The sequence below is a fragment of the Grampus griseus genome, assembly GCF_964374135.1.
Source record: "Grampus griseus genome assembly, chromosome: 12".
NCBI lineage: Eukaryota > Metazoa > Chordata > Mammalia > Artiodactyla > Delphinidae > Grampus > Grampus griseus.
This window is the reverse complement of record NC_139006.1, coordinates 88,673,724-88,691,878: the sequence shown is the minus strand read 5'-3', so window position 1 is coordinate 88,691,878 and position 18,155 is coordinate 88,673,724. Positions and strand designations below refer to the sequence as shown.

General features: G+C 45.4%; 1 long non-coding RNA gene across 1 annotated transcript; it reads right to left on the bottom strand.

The window, feature by feature from the left end:
- Window positions 1-217: 217 nt before the first annotated feature.
- LOC309831065 lies at window positions 218-16,787 on the bottom strand. Its single transcript, XR_014297553.1, has 3 exons — window positions 16,568-16,787; window positions 16,334-16,478; window positions 218-315 (listed from the first exon to the last, which is right to left on the bottom strand). It is a non-coding gene; the product is annotated as an uncharacterized lncRNA (long non-coding RNA).
- Between the last annotated feature and the right edge of the window lie 1,368 nt (window positions 16,788-18,155).

Here is an 18,155-nt window from a genome sequence, read left to right as displayed (position 1 = left end):
CCTGGATAATGCTGGTACTGAGACCCTGATATCAGGTAGCCTGCAGAAAGTATTTCCTGATGGGCAGAAATGCTGCTCTGTGGTTTACTTCTTACCCCAGCTACACCCGCTCCTCCTGCCTGCCTCTGGCGTCAGGCTGCTACGTGTTCCGCATCCCAAACACATCGCAAGCCAACATACAAGTTGTTCTACCCTCTCGCGCTTCCGCACTTACTTTGTCTTCTTTACCTTCACAAAAAGATAACTTCCAGGGCTTGGGAACACTGCGTTACTGAACAACATTTCCAAGGAGTGGCATCAACGGTTCCTATGTTACTGAAAAGCAAACAGAATGATTCACCACTGGTGTCCCCAGCCCAGGAAACCAGTGCCATTGTCCACGCTCCCTCCCCAGGGAGCTTCGACAGGAAACACATTTCTTAACCTGAACCCTCCTGACCCCAAGCCAGCGTGCCGGGGGAAGAGCTCTTTGCACACAAGTTTTACTTCTAGTAGGGACCCCAGTGATCTGTTGAGCGAGACTACAGGTGTTTCACGGCAAACTGAGTCGTCTGCCTGATTTGCTCCAGGACCAAGTTACTTTTTTTTTTTGCGGTACGCGGGCCTCTCACTGTTGTGGCCTCTCCCGTTGCGGAGCACAGGCTCCGGACGCGCAGGCTCAGCAGCCATGGCTCACGGGCCCAGCCGCTCCGCGGCATGTGGGATCTTCCCGGACCGGGGCACGAACCCGCGTCCCCTGCATCGGCAGGCGGACTCTCAACCACTGCGCCACCAGGGAAGCCCCCCGAGTTACATTTTTCATATGAACCCCACCCGAAGCCCAGAGCACAGGTGAGAAGCAGCTTCCATAGACCAGCTTCCAGGGACTCAGGGAAGCACTGCAAACCCTACTCAATGTCCTCAGGTTGCTGTTTTGGTTTTACATGTTTTGTCTCCTAAACCAGCATAAGCTCTTTCTTCAGAGGTTGTTATATTCTCTTAGTTTTTTTATTTAGTGAGTGGGAGCATACAAATGTTTCCATGGACCTTGTACTTTAGAAACAGATAATAAAAAATGAGTATAAGATGTAATATTTTGTTTGCCAGTAACTGCTATGAATAAAAACAAAACCAGAAGGAGGATATTGTAAATTTTTACCATCACTTTGTAAAACGAAGAAGTAAAGGTAGACTGATATTTCCGGGATCACATGGTAATTTGCAGAGCCATAATTCACACCCATATTTTTTGACATCCAGTACTTTTCCCGCCCCATCTATCTGCTTCCAGAAATGCAACATTCGGGGCTTCCCTGGTGATGCAGTGGTTGAGAATCCACCTGCCAATTCAGGGGGCATGGGTTCGAGCCTTGGTCTGGGAAGATCCCACATGCCGCAGAGCAGCCAAGCCCGTGCACCACAACTACTGAGCCTGCGCTCTAGAGCCTGTGAGCCACAACTACTGAGCCTGCGCTCTAGAGCCCGCGAGCCACAACTACTGAAGCCCACGCACCTAGAGCCCGTGCTCCGCAACAAGAGAAGCCACCACAGTGAGAAGCCCGTGCACCACAACCAAGAGTCGCCCCCGCTCAACGCAACTAGAAAAAGCCCGAGCACAGCAACGAAGACCCAATGCAGCCAAAAAATAAATAAATAAATGTATAAAAAAAAGAAATGCAACATTCATCCACACAGTTCCCACTAAGGAAAAACACCAGTCTCCTCCTTGAATTATTCTGGACTGAGCCATAAACCTCCAGTCCATCTAACAATAGTGGTTCCAGGATTTGTCATCCAGCATAAATGACATCAAGAATATACACTGAAGGGCTGCTCATACCAGGATCACTCAGGTAGAAAATATCAAAGGGAAACTTCCCTGTTCTGGGCCACTGACCCTAAACATCCTTTCTCTTCCCTTCTTCAGAATCATGATTTCTGTGTTTAAAAGCACCTTAGAGAACTGAATGCTGCTAGAATGGTAGCCTATTTGGGAGACCCAGCTGTGCTCAGCAGCAGCCAGCTTACCCTAACCACAGCCCGTTTTCCTCTGGCTCACTCACCCCGGCTCCTCCTCATGCCCCAGGGTCAGGGGTCAGGGGTCAGGCTCCCCGGCATGGGACAGGTGTGTTTATTAGTGAGAACTTTCTTAGACAGGAACAAAGTGCACTCCCTGGACTCCTGTACGTTGTTCCTAATTTGTGTGCTCATATTCTCTTTGCTCCCTCAGGGGCTGCATGGTTTCCACTCCCACCATCCCGGCCCCTTGTCAGTATCCCAGGTTGAACTCGGGTTCAAAACGCAGAAAAGGCTACGTTCGTGGTCAGGATGTTTAGTGCTGACGAAACATCATCCCACTGCGGCCACAGCTCAGGGCTGGGATCAGTCTGACCTTGCGGGTGAACCACGCAGAGCCCGATTTTCCCAGCCCCGCCCTTGTGCAACGTGAAAGTTCTCAGACTATAAATCCAGGTTCAGGTACAAATTAAGATCAAAGAACACATATGCATTAAATAAACACAGTAAATGAGAACGCATATGTGGGGTCGGCAGTACCTTACTGCTCCTGACTTAGGACACTCACCCGCCAGGACTGGCGACACCTCACTAGACGTGAGAAAAGGCCAGCTCTGTCCACACGGGTAGATAGTGGAGCTCCAGGCCACGTGACGCTCCAAATCCAGCACTAGCCAGGGCAGTGGGCGTGGACCCTGGATGTGGAGCCCATCTTCACCACGATGGGAGGAATGGCCACCCAGACAAAACTGGGGCTTTGGCAGCGAAGAGGGACGTATCACACCGGCTGCAGCAGTGCCACAATCTGAGGTGAGTTGACAACACCTTAAGTTGCTAGTGGCTCACCTTCCGCTCTTCGGATGCAGGCCCGCCCTCCCATGCTCTGTGGTGCCGAGGGAGAAGTGTGCCAGCCACAGCGCCGGACCCCAAGACACCGGCCTCCAAGCGGTCTCTGGCAGGTGGGAGGAAGGGCAGCCTCTCCGGCATTCTCGTCCTCGTCACCTGGCTTCCTGCCTCTATAGCCAAACTGGTCATCACCCCTGTTCTATTCCACCAGCCCCGGCTGGCGGTGGGTTGGGGGGCAGCTGTAATCAGTTCCCCACGTGAAATCTCTGTCTGAAATGCCTGGCAGAGTGAAGACACTTTGGCAGGGAACCTGGAGGTCCCTGTGGACCCTCAGGCTGGCGGTGGGGTGGGGGTGACGGAAACAGTGCCTCCCGGGGCTGCTGGCAACGAGTTAGACCCCCGTGGATGACGCCGTGCTGGGAGCGCGGAAATGGTGCTGCTGGGACTGCACTGCCAGCGCCGCTCCACTGAGAAACACTGTGACCCCGGGACAAGCCTCCGCCTGCCCACTGCAGCTGCTCCGTCCGTACAGACGCTTCATCCCCACTCCCCTTAGCAGCTTCACAGCCGGCAGCGGCACCCCTCGCGGCCCTCACGACGCCTCCCTCACTGCCCGGCTGAGCGAGGCCAGTCGCCGGCTGTGCAAGGCCAACCGAGACTAAGTCGAGGCTTCCGGCTCAACGTCCATATTCCTGCCCCTGCACAGACCTGGTGCTATCGGAAGCCTCTGCTGCACCTGTTTCCACTCGGGCTCTTTGGGTGTTCAGGCAGGAGCCCTGAAACGCCACAAGTATCTGAGCCCATTCAGAAGTGCACATCAGACACCTTCAAATACTGAACCTAGATTTCTACCCACAGAGCCATTTCCTTCCGCCTTGTCTTCAAGTGTACCAACCCAAACTATCCACAAGGTGCTTCACAGAGTGTGACTCTCAAAAATATAACCCCTGAAGAAAGATGGCCCCGTAGGCGTCTAGACAGTTCAGCACTGAAGTAACAAAGTGTAGACACACGAAAAGCACAAAGGCCCTGAGATACTGGGTTATTTACAGTGTTTATATTACAAAAAGTGTGGAAGCTTTATACATCAATCGTGGCTTAGATTTCTGATTATTTCTCTAGGATAGATTCCTAGATGAAATCACTGAATCAAAGGGTATGAACACTTTTGAAGTTCTCTTTCTCTTTGGAAACAATCTCACGGAAAAGTTGCAAGCACAGCAGGAAAAAGAAAGCTGAAACGCTGCCAAACTGATGCCCCAAACTGCAGCCATCGGGACCCAGAGTGGGGTGACTCAGGAAGACCCTGAGCTCCCCTCCTCCAGACACGCGTCTACAGCTGCAGGTGCGACCATCTCCTCTGAAAAAGACCTTCAACTCGCCGAGCAGCTACCTCACGTTGACAAACGAGACAAGAGCCACGTGGAAGCGGGTAGGAGAGGCTGACGCAGTCTCCCCATAAACCCACCCCTGGCACAGCTGCCCACCACAAGGAGGGAATCACAAACCTGGAGCTTCTCCCTGAGGAGCCAGAGGTTGCACCCCACAAAGGGCGCCCCGGCGAGAGACGGGCCCCCAAAACATCTGGCTTGCAGCCCACCCAGCCCCGCATCCGCGAGACCCAGCAGGCTTCAGGAGGCCCAGAGGCGCCCTGACACGCAGGCTCACTCAGCCCAGGGCCCAGACTTGACGGCAGAGGCTCACTGGCTGATCTCAGAGCCTCGGCCCGAGGAGCCAGGCCTGGTGGGACACTCTCCAGGGACAGGGCGCTGGCGCTGCCACTGTGCTCCCTCTTGCTAAAGCTGGGGGTGGCCTGTTGGTTAACTGAGACCTTTCTCCTTTTGTCTCTGTGGAGCCATCCTGGCTCGCTCTCTGCCTCGTGAGGGCCGGCAAGCCCCATCATTTTTCCTGTCTCCTGGGAGGGTGCATGTCTTCACCGCTCTCTCTGCCACGCCCACAGCACCAGCACCTCTGGGAGGGGAGCTCTTACACACACCAGTGCCCCGGTTCTTACGTCAGGTGCCTGGTTTTTGAGGCTTCGGCCCAGGGGCTGCCCCTTGATCACCTGGCTCTGAACACCGAGGGCTTGCGTTTCTGGGTCCCCTGGGACTGTAACATTGGAGAGAGTTCTTGGCAGGCTACAACCCAGGGCGCTGCACAGATAACAGACCAAAACATTCGCCCGTCTTTGTGAGATAGAGGCCTATTTGCTGTCCAGGGGCTTTGGCCTGAGGGGCAGGCCTCTGAAATGGCAGGCTTGCAGGGGCCCAAGAGGTGCTCCAGGGAATGGAGGCTGGTGGATGCAATCTTCCTGCCCACCCCCTGCCTTGCTGCACCTCACTGGTATCTCCCAGAGAGGAGTTTATACCCTCTGGCGCCCTGATTTTTGCAGCTGCTGCCAGGCGACACCTCCACGTCACCCGGCTCCAGTTGCCAGTGGGCCTTACACGGACAGGTCCCACAGCACCATAACCAGTGGAGGCGGAGTCTCAGACAGCTACCACCCTCAGGGCACAACAAGAGGCAGCAGGCCCAGGAGCTCAGTCTTCCTGTGAAAGAGGCCCTACTGGCTCACCAGCAAGGCAGAAGCCTGAGGAGCAGGCTGACACACAACATCTAAGGGCTGAGCGCAAACCTTTCCAGAGACCTCGAGAGCTGGGTGTTTGCATCCTCGCTCCAGCACGTCCAGAGCCCACGGCTCGGGGGGAGCTCCTACACACCGCTGGTGTCCCACTGTTGCTGCCCCGGGATGCCCGTGAACACCCGGCTCTGGCGGCCAGTGGGCTTGTGCTCCTGGGCCCACAGGACTGTGACGGTCAGAGACAGCTCTTGGCAGGGTCCCACCCCAGGACACCGCACAGACACCACACCGGAACACACCCCGACTCTCTCCGTGAAAGAGGCCTACTTCCTGTCCCGGAGCTTCGGCCTGAGGGTCAGGCTCCAGGTGTGGCTCAGCCCGAGGCCCTGGAACAGAGGTGCTCTCAGGGAACGCGGGCTGGGACACCATCCTATGCGCCCCCTCTGCCTCACTCCCGCTCAGCGGTATCTTCCAGAAAGGAGCTTATAAACTCGTCTAGAGCCCCAGTTTTTGCAACTATTGCCCAGGGGACACCTCAGATCGCCCGTCTGGTGGCCAGCAAGGCCTCCACAGCAGTCCCACAGGACTACATATTTCTATACTGTAAAAGCTACTGCCACAGATACACAACAAGGTCCTACTGTAGAGCACAGGGAACTATATTCAAAATCCCATGTCAAACCATAATGGAAAAGAACTGAAAAACAATATATATATGTATAACTGAGTCACTTTGCTGTACAGCAGAAATTAAACACAACATTGTAAATTAACTATACCTCAATACAATTTTTTAAAAAAGCTTTTTCCAGAGGACATCAAGATGGAAGAGGAAGAGGACACGGGGCTCACCTACCCCCACAAACACATCAAAATATATCTACATGTGGAGCAATTCTCACTGGAAACTGGCAGAAGGATTCCTCTATAACCAAGGCTGTAAGACAGAGCCCTACAGGGCTGAGTAGGAAGGGGGGAGAAGCGATCAGGTCGGGACCTGCGCCCCTGGGAGGGGTCACAAAGGAGGGGGATGACACTGACTCGGGAGACCCTCCCTGGGGAGTGAGCAGTTGGAACCACCTCTGGGCACCCCGGCCCTGGGGTCCAACACGAGGAGGCCAAGTCCCCTTAGCTGGTTTGAAAACCAGTGGAACCAGCAGTGGGGATGTGACAAACCCAGACTCTACTCATGAAGAGTGGGCACATGCCTGCTCACTCCCGGGCCAAGTGGAGGAAGCAGACAGAAACTGCCCGGGCTCTGGTCAGTTTGCACACCAACCCGGGCCATGGCCCGGCCCACACTGAGCACCCCCTGTGGCCCCTCTCACTCTGTGGTGCAGCCCGCACCGCACTCAGGAGGGTGAAGGCCGCTGCAGCTGAGGAGAGTGCTTGGTTGAGGAGCCAGAGCTGACTCAACCCAGCACGGCACCTGAACAGGGCGAGGATGGCTATTACTGGCATTCATAGCAGGTCAGGATTGGCTGCAACTGTGACTGGTGCCCGTGCTGCTCAGGCACCCCCCAGCAAGCCCTGGGCGCCCGCTCCAGTGCACTCCCCTCTGGAGCAAAGGTGCTGACGCTCGGAGGGAGGGCACACACCTACAGGGAACGAACCAGCTCAGACTGACCCTCAGGGTCTGAGAACCCAGCTCACACCTGACTCTGCCACCTCCACATCCAGCCCCACCTCCTACCAAGGTGGTAGGTGCCAGCACACCCTGGGGGAAGATGTGACTCATGCTCACGTCAGATCCAGCTCTCCCAGCAAAGCAGCTGGCACACGCAGACTGTGTCGGGACATCCCCACACAAGGCCACCCCTCCAAGACTGGGATCGGTAACTGCTTCATCTAGTTTCACAGAGACAGAGAAAGATAAGCAAAATGAGAAGACAGGAATTTGTTTCAAATGAAAGAACACAAAAACCCTTGTGAGAACAACTAATGTAACACAGATAAACAATTTACCAGATGAAGAGTTCACAGCATTGGGAATAAGAATACTGACTGAAAAAAAAGAGATGAACACATGACAGATTTAACAAGGAACTAGAAAATATTAAAAGAACCCCTCAGAACTGAAGAATACAATAACTGAAATGAAAAATACACAAGAGGAATTAACAGCAGACTAGGTGATACAGAAGAATACTAAGTGATCTGGAAGATAGAGTAATGGAAATCACTCATTCAGAACAGCTAAAAGAGAAACATAAAAAAGAAAACAGTTTAAGGAACCTTTGGGACAACATCAAGCATACCAACATTTGAATTATAGGGGTCCCAGAAGGAGAAGAGAGAAAAAGGAGTCAAAATGTATTTGATGAAATTATGGCTGAAAACTTCCCAAACTGCAGAAGGAAACAGATATTCAGGTACAGGAAGAACAGTCCCAAACAAGATGAACCCAAAGACACCCACACAAAGACATGTCATAATGAAAACAGCAGAAGTTAAAGAGAGAATTCTAATGGCAGCAAGAGAAAAACCAAGAGTCACATACAAGGGAACTCCCAAAAGGCTAGCAGCTGATTTTTCTGCAGAAACTTTGCAGGCCAGAATGGAAGGGCATGATATAAAGTGCTGAAAGGGAAAAATCTACAAACTAGGATACTCTACCCAGCAAAATAAGCAGTCAGAATTGAGGGAGAGATCAAGAATTTCTCAGATAAGCAAAAACAAAAAGAGTTCATCAATACTAAACTGACCCTAAAAGAAATGCTAAAGCGGAAAACAAAAGGCTACAAGAACAAAGAATCCATAGGAAAGGAAAAATCCCACTAGTAAAGTCAAATGTATATTAAAGGCTGTGATTGACCACTTCAGTAAGCTAGTACAAAAATTAAAAAGCAAAAAATTGTAAAATGAACTATAATAAACAGTTAAGGGATAAACATGAAGATGTAAAATATGACATCAAAAACTCGTAACATGTGAAAGTAAGGAAAATGTAGCTCTTTTAGAAGAATCTTTTAGATCTTTTTGAACTTAAATGACTACAAGTTTAAAACAGGTAAAAAAAAAAAAACAGGTAGATATAGGTCGAAATATATGAACCCCATGGTAACCACAAATCAAAAACCTACAATAGATACAGAAAAACTAGAGAGAAAGGAACACTAAAGCAAATCATCAAACCACAAGAGAAGAAACTAAAGGAAGACAGAGAAGAACTACAAAAACAATCAGCAAACAAGTAACAAAATGGCAATAAGTACATTCCTATCAGTAATCACTTTAAATGTCAATGGACTAAACGCACCAATCAAAAGTCATAGGTTGGCTAGGGACTTCCTGGCAGTCCAGTGGTTAAGACTCCACGCTTCCATTGCAGGGGGCATAGGATCCTGGTCTGGGAACTAAGATACCACATGCCACACAGCACAGCCAAAAAAACAAAGACCCATATGTATGCTGCTTACAAAAGACTCATTTCAGAGCTAAAGACACACACAGACTGAAAGTAAGGGATAGAAAAAGATACTGCATGCAAATGGAAATGTCAAGAAAGCTGGGGTAACAATACTCATATCAGGCAAAACAGACTTTAAAACAATGTCTATACAAAAGACAAAGAAGGGCATTTTATAATGATAAAGGAATCAACACAAGAAGAGGATATAGGGACTTCCCTGGTGGCACAGTGGTTAAGAATCCGCCTGCCAATGCAGGGGACATGGGTTCGAGCCCTGGTCTGGGAAGATCCCACATGCCGCGGAGCAACTAAGCCTGTGCACCACAACTACTGAGCCTGCGCTCTAGAGCCTGCGAGCCACAACTACTGAGCCCGACTGCCACAACTACTGAAGCCCGCGCACCTAGAGCCTGTGCTCCACAACAAGAGAAACCACTGCAATGAGAAGCCCGCGCATCACAACGAAGAGTAGCCCACGCTCGCCGCAACTAGAGAAAGCCTGTACGCAGCAACGAAGACCCAACGCAGCCAAAAATAAAATAAATAAATTTATAAAAAAAGAAGAGGATATAACATTTGTTAACATAAATGCACCTAATATAGGAGCTTCTAGATATATAAAGCAAATACTGAAATACATAAAAGGAGAAACTGACAATAATAAAATAATAATAGTGTACTTTAACACCCCACTTACATCAATGAATATTTCATCCAAACAGAGAATCAATAAGGAAACAGTGGTTATATGACACAATAGACCAGTTGAACTTAATAGATATCTACAGGACATTCCATCCAAAAACAGAAAAATACACGTTGTTTTCAAGTGCATATGGAACGTTTTTGAGGACAGATCACATGCTAGGCCACAAAAAAGCCTCACAAATTTAAAAGGATAGAAATTATATCAACATTTTTTTTGGACCACAACAGTATAAAACTAGAAATCAATCACAGGACAAAAAATAGGAAAAGCACAAACATGTGGAGATTAAACAACATGCTACTAAAAAAACATTGGGTCAATGAAGAAATCAAAGAGGAATTCAGAAAATACCTCAAGACAAATGGAAATAAAAACACAACTTTCCAAAATCTATGGGATGCAGCAAAAGGGCAGTTCTAAAAGGGAAGTTTAAAGTGATACAGAAACAAACAAAAATCTCAAATAAACAACCTAACCTACCAGTGAAAGGAATTAGAAAAAGAAGAACAAACAAAGACCAAAGTCAGCAGAAGGAAGGAAATAATAAAGATCAGAGAGGAAACAAATAAAAATAGAGGCTAAAAAAAGAAACAAACAAACAAAAGAAGAGAAATAACAACCAATAACACAGAGATACAAAAATTCATAAAAGAACACTAAGAATACTTACATGCCAACAAGTAAGACAACTTAGAAGAAATGGATACATTTCTAGAAATATACAATCTTCCAAGACTGAATCGGGAAGAAATAGACAATCTGTGAAACACTAATAGTGAAATTGAGTTTGTAGTAAAAAAAAAAAAAAAAAGAAAAAAACCTGCCAACAAACAAAAGTCAGGACCAGACAGTGGCACAGAGGAATTCTACCAAACATATAAACAAGAGCTAATACACATCCTTCTCAAACTATTCCAAAAAACTGAAGACAGAACACTCCCAAATTCATTCTGCAAGGCCACCATCACCCTGTCACTAGAACCAGACAAAGACAATACAAAAAAAGAAAATTACAGGCCAGTATCTTTGATGAATATAGATGCAAAAATTCCCAACAAAGTATTAGCAAACTGAATACAACAATATATAAAAGGATCATATACCATGATCAAGTGGGATTTATTCCAGGGATCTAAGAATGGTTCAACATCCACAAATCAATCAATGAGATGCACCACATTAATAAAAGGAAGGATCAACATCACATGATCATCTCAATACACACAGAAAAAGCATTTGACAAAGTGCAACATGCATTCATGATCTCTCATCAAAGTTGCAGCAGACAGAATATATCTCAACATAATAAAGGCCATTACAACAAACCCACAGCTAACATCACACTCAATGATGAAAAGCTAAGAGCTTTTCCTCTAAAATCAGGAAGAAGACAAGGATGCCCACTCTCACCCCTGATATTTAACATAGTACTGGAAGCCCTAGCCACAGCAATCTGACCAAAAAAAAGAAATAAAAGGTAACCAAATTGGAAGGGAAGAAGTAAAACTGTCAGTATTTTCAGAAGATATGATACTATCCATAGGAAACCCTAAAGTCTCCACCACTAAATGATTTCAGTGAAGTTACAGGTTACAAGATTAATATACAGAAGTCTGTTGCTTTTCTATACATTAATGATGAACTATCAGAAAGAGAAAGCCAAGAAAAATCCCATTTAAAATTGCATCAAAAAGAATAAAATACCTAGGAATAAACTTAACCAAGGAGGTGAAAGACCTATACTCTGAAAACTATAAAACACTGATGAAGAAAACTGAAGATGATACAATGATACAAAGAAATGGAAAGATACCCTGTGCTCTTGGATTGGAACAATTAATATTGTTAAAATAGCCATCCTACTGGGACTTCCCTGGTGGTCCAGTGGTAAAGAATCCGCCTTACAATGCAGGGGACATGGGTTCGATCCCTGGTCAGGGAACTACGATGCCACATGCTGCAGGGCAACTAAGCCCGCGCACCACAACTACTGAGCTCGTGCACCTCTACTAGAAAGCCTGTGTGCCACAAACTACAGAGCCCACGCGCTCTGGAGCCTGCGCGCCACAACTAGAGAAGAGAAAACCCACACGCCACAACTAGAGAGAAGCCCGCGCACCGCAACGAAAAGCTCACGTGCTGCAACAAAAGATCTCACATGCCTCAACGAAGATCCTGCATGCTGCGACTAAGACACAACGCAGCCAAAAATAAATAAAATAAATTTTAAAAAAATTTTTAAAAAGCTGAAACAGCTATAAAAATAAATAAATGGCCACACTACCCAAAGCAATCTACAGATTTAATGCAATCCCTATCAAAATACCCATGACATTTTTCACATAACTACAACAAATAATCCTAAAATTTACACAGAAACACAAAAGACCCCAAATAACAAAAAAATCTTGAGAAAGAAGAACAGAGCTGGCGGTATCATGCTCCCTGGCTTCAGACTATACTACAAAGCTACAGTAATCAAAATGGAATGATAGGGCTTCCCTGGTGGAACAGTGGTTGTGAGTCCGCCTGCCGATGCAGGGGACACAGGTTCGTGCCCCGGTCCGGGAAGATCCCACATGCTGCAGAGCGGCTGGGCCCGTGAGCCATGGCTGCTGAGCCTGCGCATCCAGAGCCTGTGCTCCGCAACGGGAGAGGCCACAACACTAAGAGTCCCACGTACCACAAAAAAAAAAAAAAAAATAGTATGGTACTGGCACAAAAACAGACACATTGATCAATAGAACAGAATAGAGAGCCCAGAAATAAAACCACTTACTATGGTCAATTAATCTATGACAAAGGAGGCAATAATATACAATGGAAAAAAGACAGTCTCTTCAATAAGTGGTGCTGGGAAAGTTGGACAGCTACATGTAAAAGAATGAGATTAGAATATTTCCTCATATCATATACAAAAATAAACTCACATGAATTAAAGACCTAAATATAAGACCTGAAACCATACAACTCCTAGAAGAGAATATATGCAGAACATCCTTTGACATAAATCATAACAGTATTTTTTGGACCTGTCTCCTAAGGCAAAAGAAAGCTTTTGCTTGCTTTTAAGAAGCTTTTAAGAAGCTCCTAAAAGCTTCTGCACAGCAAATGAAACCACTGACAAAACAAAAAGACAACCTAGTGAATGGGAGAAAATATTTGTAAATGATATGACTGACAAGAGGTTAGTATCCAAAATATATAAACCCATCATACACCTCAATATCAATAAAAACAAACATCTCAATCAAAAAATGGGCAGAAGACCTGAATAGGTATTTTTCCAAAGAAGACATACAGATGGCTAACAGGCACATGAAAAAATGCTATCACTAATTATTAGAGAAATGCAAACCAAAACAACAACAAGTGAGATATCACCTCACACCTGTCAGAATGGCTATCATCAAAAAGTCTACAAATAACAAATGTTGGCAAGGATGTGGAGAAAGGGGAACTCATACTGGTGAGAATTTAAATTGGTGCAGCCACTGTGGAAAATAGTACAGAGCTTCCTCAAAAACCTAAAAATAGAACTATCATATGACCTGGCAATTCCACTCCTGGGTATTATCCAGAAAAAAATCAAAGCACTAATTTGAAAAGATACATGCACCCCAACATTCAGAGCAGCATTATTTACAATTGCCAGGATATGGGAGCAACCTAAGTGTCCATCAAGAGACAAATGGATAAACGATACACACACGGAATATTACTCAGCCATAAGCAAAAAATGAAACACTGCCATTTGCAGCAATGTGGATGGACCTAGAGAATATTATGTTAGTGAAATAAATCAGACGGAGAAAGACACATACTGTATGATGTCATTTATTTGTGGAATCTAAACAATAAAACTAATGAATGTATATATCAAAACAGAAACAGGTTCACAGATATAGAAAACAAACTAGTGGTTACCACTGGGGAGAGGGAAGTGGGGAGGAGCATGTTAGGGGGATGGGATTAAGTTATAGAAACTATTGAATACTATGTGTAAAATAGATAAGCAACAAGGATATATTGTACAGGGAATTATAATCATGATTTTGTAATAATTTTTAATGGAGTATAATCTATAAAAATATGTATTCACTATGCTGTACACCTGAAACTAATGTAATATTGTAAATCTACTACACTTCCAAAAAAAGCAGCAAGAGAAAAACAACTTATTACATACAAGAGACCCCCATAACACTATCAGCAGTATTTTCAGCAGAAACTTTGCAGTCCAGTAAGGAGTAGCACAATATATTCAAAGTGCTGAAAGAAAAAAACTTCTAACCAAGAATACTCTACCTGGCAAAGTTATCAATCAGAATTGAAAGAGAGATAGAGTTTTCCAGACAAGCAAAAGCTAATGCAGTTCATCAGCACTAAACCGGCCTTACAAGAAATGTTAAAAGGATGACTTTAAGCTCTAATTATTAAGAAGAAAACATATGAAAGTGTAATTCTCACTGATAAAGGTAAAGGTATTGCATTAATCACTTACAAAGCTAATATGAATGTTAAAAGACAAAAGTAGTAAAAGTAACGATAACTACAATAATATTAAGGGATATACAAGATGAAAGGTGTAAAATGTGACCCCCAACAACATAAAATGTTGGGGGGCAATTAAAATGTAGAGCTTTAGAATGTGTTCGAAGTTAGGTTGTTATCAACTTAAAGTAGACTGTCGTAAAGACAGATTGTTAGATGTGAGCCTCAGGGTGACCACAAAACAAAAACCTATAGCAGACACACAAAAGATAATGAGAAAGGACTCTAAGAACAGCACTAAAGAAAGTAATCAAACCACAAGGGAGAGAGCAAGAGATGAAGAAACAGAGGAACTACAGAACAGCCAGAAACCAGTTAACAAAATGGGAATAAGTACATACCTACCAATAATAACTTTAAATTTAAATGGATTAAATTTTCCAACCAAAAGACAGAGTGGCTGATGGATTAAAAAAACAGACCCATCTATATGCTGTCTCCATTACACACAGACTGAAAGTGAGGGGATGGAAAAAGATGTTCCATGCAAATGGAAACCAAAAGAAAGCTGTGGCTGCTATCCTTATATCGGACAAAAGAGACTTTAAAGCAAAGTCTGCAATAAGAGACAAAAAGGGCATTACATAGTGATAAAGGGCTCAATCCACAACAGGATATAACATTTGTAAATATTTATGCAGCCAACATAGGAGCTCCTAAGTATATAAAGAAAATATTGACAGGCCTAGTGTAATTATATACATATAATTTTCATTAATACATATTTACATAAATACACACACATACATACACACAATGGAATACTACTCAGCCATAAAAAAGAATAAACTCTTGCCATTTGCGACAACATGGATGGACCTTGAAGGCATCGCACTAAGTGAAGTAAGTCAGAGAAAGACAAATACGGTGATCTCACTTATGTGTGGGTGGATTGGATTTTATCACCTTTCCCAACTGGTAGCACTGTTCGATGATACACTCCTTGTATTTTTAAAGAACTAAATAAACACACTTTAATTTTAGAAAACCTGTAAAATACAGAAAAACACAAAGAAGGGAGTCACATCTCGTCCCGCACCAGGTGCAGCAAGGGCTTCGCAGCCCATCTCCCCGGACACGTAGAGGTCACAGCTGAGCCTCACGGGAGCCCAGACATGCTGAGCGTTAACTGAAAGCAAATGAGCATGGCATCTTGGCACCCATGTTCACAGCAGCTTTGTTCACAGTAGGTAAACCGTGGAAGTAACCCCAGTGTCCATCAAAGGATGAACAGATAAACAAAAAATGGAAATACATATGACCAAATATTATTCAGCCTTTAAGAGGAAGGACACTCTGACACACACTACAACATGGATGAAACTGGAGGAATTATGCTGAGTGAAATGAGCCAGTCACAAAAGGACAAATCCTGAATGATTCCATTTAAAGGAGATCACTAGAGTTGGCAAAATCATACATAGAGACAGAAAGTAGAACGCTGGGTTCCAGGGGCTGGGGGAGGGGAAATATGGGAGTTAGTGTTGAATAGAGACAGCGTTTCAATTTGGGAAGATAAAAATGTTCCCTGGATGGATGGTGGTGACGGTTCCACAACAATGTGAATCTATTTAAATGCCACCAAACTGTACACTTAAGAATGGTTAAGATGGTAAATTTTATATTACATGTATTCTAACAATTTTTTAAATTGGGGGAAAAAAGGAAACGAGTACAAATTTCTGGTCATAAGCAGTCTAGAAATAACGCTTTGGATTCTTAGCTGATTTGTTCATCCAGGCTCCTTCCCTCTCTCTTCAGGTGCCTGTGTACAAACATCCTTTTGCACACACACACTGCCCTGTTGACCTGTGGTCTGATAACCAAGAATATGTGGAGCAATGAACCATTTTGGGGTCCGTGTATGAACGGGCCTTAAAGGTCACATGACACGTTCCCAGATTACATTAATTTCTCGACAATGCATCTAAGGATCACGCTGGTCTTAGTTTGAGGAACAAAAGGAGTAGCTGCTTTAAGCGTGGCTTGGAGTGTTCCAGGCAGAAAGGTGAGGGCAGTGAGGTCTGGGGACAAGGAATAACTTGAATGTGATGCTTCCTAACTGAATGCAGAATTCAGTACCCAAAGGAAAAGCACAGAATGAACCCCAGACCCTTGCAGCAAAGACAGGACTCATGTGCCACTCAGACTCTACAGGTTTTAAAGAACGAAGCTTTTTACACTGTCCTTGCACAAGCCCAGCTGGCACAGCGATGAGTGAGATACCATCACCCACCTTGGAAGGGCAGCCAGTGTCAGAAGAAGGTGCTCCAGCCGCCCTGGAGGTGTTCGTCCTCGCCCCTGGGCTGTGCCTCTGCTGAAGGGGTGGAGCTAGTGTCCTAGGGTTTTGGTGGAGCCGGAGACTTTAATTTTCTCTGAACCTGAAATGAGGTAACGCCGAGGTGTCAGAGCAGGCAGGCTCCAGGGCCATGGAATCACTCACGTCCTCTCAGACAACACTTATCCTGACCTCTTCAAACAGCAGAACGCTTTCTTCAAGTAAGTTCTGGGCTGTCCAGAGCAGAATCCGTCCTCGCTGAAGCCCACGGGAAGGTCTGCTGACGTCAGGGTCGGGGGTGGAGATACCGCCGTCACGTGCACTGCTGTTAGCAGCTTGCGATTTGCTTGGGCTTTAGGGCTGTCCAGCTTTGAAAGTGTTTCTTTCTCACGCTCCTTAACCTTTGTAGGGTGTTCGGCCCTTCCCAGGTTGAAAAACACTGCTGGAGAATCTGAAAGTCAAACATAAGTTGCGTCAGTTCGCCGCTTCCTTCGATTTGTGGGAGTCACATCAGTTTAAAGCAGCAGGCCTGTGGGATTCCTGTTACGAGGACCCCACTTTCAGGTGCTGCTTCAAGTGCTTGCAGGTGTTGCCGGCCTCTTCTCCCTCCCCTCCACCAGTGAGCAACCTCGGCTGCACTCGGGTTGATTGAGCAGCTTCCCCGTTTCTCTCTCACTGAGGTCATCTGTTATCCCACGTTAAAACATTATTTTTTAAAGACTTATCTTCATGGAGAGGTAGTGTATGCTAGGAAATAAGTCAGTAACTCCAACTTAGATCTGGCTCTGCCAACCACTGTATCATATGGCCTAAGAAAAGTCATTTACCTCTCTGGGCCGGTTTGCTCATCAGCAAGAAGCAAAGCCTAACTTATCTCTTCCACAGGATTGTCAGACTCAGGTGAGCAAACTGCAGGTACTAAGCAAATGCAAAATACATACTCTCAGAAACATTTTCTACTGAAACATCCAAAAAAAATCACACCTATTTCTTATTGCAACTCTCAAAACTTGCCTTTAAAGAAAGCCTCATTTACCATCAAACAACGTATAAGGCACAAGGAGTATGAACCTTTGTTAAGGAAGCAGCTCAGGAAGGCACGTTTCTTAGTCGACAGGGCACAGGTGCTGGATTCAGGCTCAGGTCACACCTGAGGCAAGTCTGCTCCCTCTGGCATCACCACTGAAGTAGCTGGGAATGACGAATGGATGAGTGAGGTACCTCGTGGCTACAAGTGCCCGTCTACAACCACACTGGTCGCCATCTTCAGTGGCTGCATTGCATACTTAGCATGCCACCATTGCACGTGATCAAGAGGTTTTGAATATGTATCCTTTAAAATTAATACAAGTCAGAAAGCACCTCAGCCCCTGCTCATTTGTAAAATTCCTGTCAGGTTTTACAAATGGCGATAATGGAAACAAGAAGTTAATCAAATTGAATTAATAGTTACTTCTATTAAGCAACGCTATCAACTTAAAAACATAAGCATTCCATGTAAAAATAGTTTTGCAATTCAAATTACCAAGTTAATAACCAACACTATTCTTTGCACAGTCGTTAAAAACTTAAAAATAAATTTTATTCATAAATCAAATGCACAAATTCAGTTAATCCTAAACTAATGTTTCTTTATTACAGAACGAAGATTCAGACAGGAGTCTTGAAGACTTCTAGGGACAGTTGATGAGTTTGCGGGTATGTTGGATTATATCTCAGACATTGCTGTGATTTAAACACTAAGATATAGTGATTAAATTACCAAGATATTTGGATTTTT